Source organism: Alexandromys fortis, unplaced genomic scaffold, assembly GCF_014885135.2.
Source record: "Alexandromys fortis isolate MF-2015 unplaced genomic scaffold, M_Fortis_MF-2015_v1.1 scaffold_161, whole genome shotgun sequence".
Classification (NCBI taxonomy): Eukaryota; Metazoa; Chordata; class Mammalia; order Rodentia; family Cricetidae; genus Alexandromys; species Alexandromys fortis.
The window spans coordinates 2,129,879-2,136,957 of NW_026068073.1; the positions used below are offsets into that span (position 1 = coordinate 2,129,879).

Below are 7,079 nucleotides of genomic sequence, written 5' to 3' on the forward strand. Positions count from 1 at the left end.
CCCCCCCCCCCCTCTCGTCTGTTTCCTTCTTTCCCTCCTTCCTTCTTTCCTTCTGAGCCTGGAACTCCCAGACCTTTACCTCTAAAGCGCTGGGATAATAAATACGTGACCCTCCACCCTTGGCAGTTTTCCTGGCATCTTTTTCCCTTCTTCATGTGCTTGTGTGAAATCTAACTGGCAACTTGTGACGTCACTCAGCCCACGCTCTCATCCTCCTGGCAAGTGGCACCGTGAGCCAACCCGTGAAATCCGGCAACCAGTGACTTAGCTCAGCCCGCACCGAGCCAGAGTTCCCTGGCACCCGGGGTCTTCTTGGGGCAGCGCGGGCCAGAGGGAACTAAGAGCTCCCTGCACGAGCTGCAGGTCACCGGGCTGTGGCGCCCTGGGTCTCGCGGCCACTTCCGCTGACGTCCACGGGTCGTGTGCCCAGGCGGGTAGGGACCATTACGCCCTGCTCAGAGCCGCAGCCCTCGAGGGGCTCTTCCTGTCCGCCAAGGGGACCGACCCGACCGGACTGCTAAAGGGAAGCTGTCGGCGGGGCTGTCTCCGAAGACCCCCAAAAGGACCCTGGATTGTGAGTAACCCTTAAAAAACACATTTTTAGCTTGGGCCAGACAGCACACTCCTTTAATCCCAATACTGCAGTTGCAGAGGCAGGAGGATTTCTGAGTTTGAGGCCTGCTTGATCTACATAGGGAGCTCTGGGATAGCTAAAGCTACACAGTGAGACCCTATCTCAAAATAATTAGACTCAGCATTCGGGAGGCAGAGGCAGGCAGATTGCTGGGAATTCGAGGCCAGCCTACTCCATATATCCAAGTTCTGGGACAGTCAGAGGTACATAGAGAGACCCTGTCTCAAAATAATAAATACATAATAGGAAATTACACGTGATAATAGAAGAAAATATGTAGAGTTGCTAAGTTTAGCTGCCTCCCCTTCTGAAACCTAAAAGGAGCAAACATTTAACATGAAGGATTTGGCAGTGGGGTCTTTTGGTTTTGTTTTGTACTCTTGAGACTAAGTTTCACTGTGTAGCCCAAGTTGGCCTTGAACTCTTGAACCTTCTGTCAGCCTCAGGAGTTCTGGTGTGCTGGGCATAAAATCATGCTAAAATCAGCTAAAATCGTGGTATCTTTTGAATGTTCACAGTATCTACAGCAGGCACAGACGCTTGCAGCAGACTGTAGCTTCAACTCCAGGAGATCTGACCTCCACAGGTACCTATACTCATGTGCACCCCTCCACACACACAATTTAAAAAAAAAAAAAAACAAATCAGACGGGGGTACCTCACCCAGCAAGTAGCACCCTCTCTTCTCAAAACTTGCTGGATGGCTCCTGCTCTGTTCCCAAAGAGGATGTTGGCTGCACTCAGCCTACAGGAGAGGCCCAGAGGCAATTCCTAGTCAGAGAAAGACTGGGATCTGCCAACATCCCTGAGGCTCAGATGGAATAAAAGAGGAATGAGAACACCATTTGAGAACCACAGCTCCTCTGCGTCCTGTTCTGTGGGGACCTGAGGAAGCGCACAGTCCCAGCCATGTGTTCCTCACCACACTGTATACCCTCAAACCGTGACCAAAATAAATCCTTCATGTCAGGTGACAGTGAGAAGACTAATGGGAAAAGGCCCCTTCACACCGAACCCCTAGTCCTAACAGGGTCTCTGTTTGTAGGAATGGTGCCAAGAACTGGTATGAGGTACCCACATGCTCACAGGGACACAGACGGAGCACAAGGAAGGAAACCATTTCTGCAGTGTGCTGAAGTAGCCCAAACTGCTTAGCCAGAGGGCCAGCTGCTTCCAGGCCTGGATGTTGTCCTTCCGTAGCCACTGTTCAATGATTATCTCCATGTACAACGGGGGGATCCCCACCAGCAGCAGCAGGATGAGGTACATCAGCAGAAAGCTGCCTTTGGAGGGGTGGGATCTTACTCAGGCAGCTGGGAGCCCCTCAGCCCTCACACTCCTCCCTGGGGGGTCTCGACACCCCTTCCTTAACCTCACAGCATAGGCTCTGGCTTCACCTCCTCCATTCTGGTGGCACAGGTATGGGAAATGCCAAATGCTTCCAAGTCCAATGGAGAAGGCCACCTAGATCAGGATATTCTATGTCGTCTTCTCCTGGAAGTGGTTTGGGATCTTGGTAATTCGGACCTCTCTGGTCCTGAAGCCCCAGGACACGGATGTGGGGTCACTGTGCACACCAGAAAGCCCAGGGAGCTAGAGGTGATAGCAGAGCTAGGACAAGTCTCTGTGAAGTGAGGCGGGTGTCAGGGATGGTGACCAGAGAGTCCCGTCAAGAGCTTGCTTGAGGTAGCTATGGTCTCTTCTGTGGGACGCTTACTAGGGATACTGGTGGTGTACATGAACCTGTCCTCTGGACAGTTGGAGGTCCTGAGGCTCAGCAGGAAGGAGGCCACTGGGACGCTTACAAGCACTGAGATCCTCATCCTAATAATCAGGACGATATAGAGGATGACCCAGGTGGCAAAGAGGTACAGGGTGATGTTCAAGACCAGCATCTAAATCCCTTCTTCCACCTGGCTGGAGGCATCAAGGGTTACGCGATACCAGAAATACTGGTAGGGCACTGTCCGAAGGCACTGGATCTCTGGGGGGAGGAGGAGGCAGAGATTCAGATACTTAAAGGTCACCTCAGATGGTGCCTCCAAGAGCTCTTGCAACTAACCCATCTCTCTGTCCTCCTTACTAGTCATACTGATGGCAAGCAAGTGCACTCATCATAGAGGCTTCCTGACTCAGCTTTAGCTGCAAAACCCTGCAGCTCTTTTAAGAGATCCTGCCAGGAAACACTTAAATGGTGGTGATGAAAAGCTGAAGGCATGCTTTTCGGTTTTCAGCCATAGGAGGAAAAAGCTGTGTCGTTTAAAAGTGCTGGCTTTCTGGGCTGTCCTGCCAGGCAAAGTCTGACTCCTTTAGGCAGGCAGTCCAACTGAGTGTGGTCTGTGAGCAGAATGCTGCCGCTTGCTTGCTGTCAGGGACCTTAAACCCTCACAGAGTTGTGGCAATAAAAATGTCTACTGCCAGTACCTCTGCCACGAGGCTGGAAAGCTAAGGAATGGGCTGGATCCAGCCGCCAAAGCCACGGCTTTAGTCCTACTGATATTGCTTGGTAAATTAAAGACTCATGTGGCCACAAGAGACATATACAGTAAAAGAAAGAGTCAGAGTCGAAGAAAACATCTAAATGGTTTTCAGTGTGTTAAAAATATATGTAGGCTAAAGGTTAAAGTTCTTAAAAAAAGAGAGTAGTTGGGAGTGGTACACGCCTTTAATCCCAACACTTGGCAGGCAGAGGTAAATTGACCTCTGTGACTTCAAGGGGTAGAAGTAGAGTGACCTCTGTGACTTCAAGGTGTGGTAGCACATACCTCTAAACCCAATGCCTGTGAGGCAGAGACTGAGGGATCTCTGAGTTCAAGGACAGCCTGGTCTACAGAGTTATTCCAGGACAAAGATATACAGAGAACTTGTCTCAAAAAGTAAAATTAAAAGTAATAGAGGTTAAAGTAAAACCACATAAAGATGGAAAATACACAGAGAATCTTGATACTGTATGCTATTATGCTCTCTTTGAATTGTTTGAATGCTGAGGAAGGAGCAACAGCTGCAAAAAGATATTTGTTTATAAATGCTATTGAACTAACCCAAGATAGATATTTTGAAAATACCTTGACTTCAAAATTTGGATCTAAGGATACTTTAGAAAAAGAGATTCTTTTGTTTTCACAGAGGATGAGACCCTGTGGATTGCTTCTATCCCAATATGGTATGATGGACCACGTCTTTCTGAAAGGTTGCTGTGAACACCCTCAAGAAATTACTTTGCTCAACTGCCGACTGAGATGAATCTAGCACACAAGTTATATCATGAAAGACCTGAATAACAACGCCCCAATTCAGCATGAAGCAGTTTGGAGAGAATGTCCATATTTCCAATATTGTTTATAAATGTTCTTTTACATTTAAAGGGGGATATGATATATGAATAATTTGCATTGGTATGGATTTTAAGGTCAATTTTGTTATATATATATGTATGTATTTCTGATCTTGATTAAGGTATTGTGATTGTGTAGTTCATTTAAAAATGTAATATATATATAGGTTGTTAATGGATAATCATCAATAATCAAGCTTGTAGTCACATTAGATTTTCTAGATATATAGAGTTATATTTCGGTTAAATAGGCATTCTTCATATCTTTCAAAGACTACAGAACATGGCATTTTAAATGTCTTAATAACTTAGGATTGTTCATGACAGTGAGACACATCCGCTCCTGACAGCACCAATCTACTTCAAGAGGAAGATGGGCATTGAAGAGGCTCCTTATCAAATTTGATAGCCATTTGGGCAAGAAACTGCTCTTGCCTGGACTGTTGCATAAACTGGACACAGAGAACCTGCAGAGAGAGGACTGCTGAACTTGCCTAAAGGTGAAATGGTCTTTCAGGGTTCCTGCTTCATGAAAGAGTCTACAAGACATTCTGCAGGACACAGCAGATCGTGACTGAACTGTCTTTGAAATTTCCTGCTTCATGGAAAAGTCTGCTGGATACTATGGGCCTGAAGGTTGAAGACTGATGCCCCAATGGTACAGAGGAACTTTGGTTGACTGCACAGGCAGCGAGATGTCTCTGTCATTTCTAGAGTTTTGGAAGTTTCTTACTTCTTGTTTGCTTAGGTAATATTATATCATTCTGGAGTCTTTGATGGAGTTGAAGAATGAATAGTTATAGTTTTACTTAGTTATGATAAAAGATAAAATATAAATATTGTAACTGTAATTCTTGTTTGATAGCTGTTTTGTTATATGTAATTTTACTATGTTAAAGTGAAAGCCTTTCCTTTTTGTTTAAACAGAAAAAGGGGAAATGGTGGAAGATAGTCATATGTCTATCTGTTGCTTTCATCAGTTAATTAATAAACTGCTTGGCCTGATAGGTCAGAACATAGATGGGTGGAATAGACAGAATAGAATGCTGGGAAGAAGGGAAGTGAGGTCAGATGCTATGGAGCCAGCCGCCAGGTCAGACATGCTGAATCTTCCCCGGTAAGCCACCACCTCGTGGTGCTACACAGATTATTAGAAATGGGTTAATCAAGATGTGAGAGTTAGCCAATAAGAGGCTGAAACTAATGGGCCAGGCAGTGTTTAAAAGAATACAATTTGTGTGTTGTTATTTTGGGGCATAAGCTAGCCAGGCGGCTGGGAGCTGGCCTGCAGCTCCTTCTATAACAAACAAAAGACACAGAAGCTCGAGGGCCTGAGTTTGGTCTCCAGCACCCATATGTAAGACCAGACAGAAAGGGATCCTTGGAACCCAGAACTGGGGTTCTGGTGGGGGCAGGAGGATCCAGGGTCCTAGTCTAATCAGCGTGCTCCAGAGCAGTGAGACCTGTCTCAGGAACAAGGTGGACAGTGAGAAGGAGTGGAATTAGCAGGGCCCAGACTGCATGCTAGGATGCACAGGTAAAAGGGCAGAACAGAAACATAAGAGACTGGATCCAGGAACATGATTCTGGGCGGTTTGGGAGTGTGAGTGACATTGGGGTGGGTGCTGGGACGCTCCTGTCATACGTAAACTTTTGTGTGTGCAGCGGGGTCTGCACAGCCTGTGGAGGCCAGAGGTAAACCTTTGGTGTCTTTCCTTAGGCACTGCCCTCCTTGTTCACCTCCCACTGACCAGTTCACTCTCCAGGCCCCCACCATCACCTCCCTCCTCTTCACAGCGTCCTGCCCACCCTCAACCTCACTAATGTTTTCTCTATCTTCCTTCTCCTGCTTCTTGTGACCTACCTGCCTAGATGCTGATTTTCTCCATATTCTTCCCCTATGTCCTCCTCTGCTGCTTCCTCATCCGCAGTCTCTTCCTGCTAGGAGCGATGGCTAGCCTCAGGCGCCTGGTGACCATAGAGGCGAGTCCCTCTCTACCTCACTCCCTAGGCCTCCCAGGTTTGTTGCTCTGTCGGCCTCACCTCACCTGGGAACCCTCTCCTCCACAGCTCTCTATCTTGTCATCGCTGGACACATGGCGTCAGGCTGGAGGCCATGTGCTCTACTCCCTCGGCCTTGGCATGGGCACCATCATCACTTTCTCTTCCTACCAGACTAGAGGTGACAACTACATCAAGTTGGCCTTCTTTGTGGCCATGGCCAACCTGGTGACATAGTTGCTGAGCACGGCCATCATCTTTCTGGTGCTGGGCTTCTGGACCCAACCAGCGGGCCCAGCTGTGTTGAGAAGTGAGTGGCACAACCTGGCAATGCTAGCAGAAGCTTTCCCTCCTCAGCTCCCCTTCAGCACCACAGTCCTGTCGGTCAGACCCTTCCATTGAACCCCACTTCACTTCATCCTCAGAGTAAACAACCACTGCCTAACGGAAGAGGACAGTTCTAGAAATTGCAGATGAAGCTAAGGATCACTTTCAAGTTGCTTCTTTAACCCGCAAGGCTGCTGTCACAGCTTGCCATGATGTCACAGCTGCCACGATGTGGGCGGCGGCTGTTGGCATGGGCTGTGTTTAAGTTGGGAAGCACCAGGTGTTTGTGCTTAGCCCAGTCGCTCTGCTTTTTTTTTTTCTAGGTGTAGCCAGATACTGGGGTGTGTTTGTTTCTTTTTTTGTTTTGTTTTTGTTGTTTGAGACAAGGTCTCACTGTCTATCCATGGCTGGCCTGTACTTCACTCTGTAGACCAGGCTGGCTTCACATTCATAGAGATCCGCCTGTCTCTGCCTCCCAGTGCTGGGATTAAAGGTGTGTGCCAGGACTAGAGAGATTGCTCAGTGGTTAAGAACACTGACAGCAGCCAGGTGGTGGTGGCACACTCTGGAGGCCCTGGCAGTTGGTTCTCTGAGTTCGAGGCCAGCCTGATCTACAGAGCAAGTTCCAGGACAGCCAGGCCTACACAAAGAAACCCTGTCTCAAGAAACCAAAACAAACAAGCAAACTTGCTGCTCTTCCATAGGACCCTGGGTTCAGTACTCAGCACCCACATGTTGACTTCCAACCATCTATATAGGTCCAGCCCAGGGATCCAACACCCT

At 47.9% G+C, this 7,079-nt stretch overlaps 1 long non-coding RNA gene across 3 annotated transcripts in view; it reads left to right on the top strand.

Moving 5' to 3' along the window:
- Positions 1-4,642, top strand: part of LOC126488200 (uncharacterized) — a 10,874-nt gene extending 6,232 nt beyond the window's left edge. Inside the window, exons 1-4 of one of the 3 annotated variants that reach the window (XR_007588611.1) lie at positions 80-574; positions 1,153-1,220; positions 1,680-1,897; positions 3,761-4,642. This is a non-coding gene — a long non-coding RNA (uncharacterized lncRNA). Of the gene's footprint in view, positions 1-79; positions 575-1,152; positions 1,221-1,679; positions 1,898-3,760 lie in introns of those variants that run through there. The other 2 variants (XR_007588613.1, XR_007588612.1) reach the window with 2 other exon arrangements.
- The last annotated feature ends 2,437 nt before the right edge of the window (positions 4,643-7,079 follow it).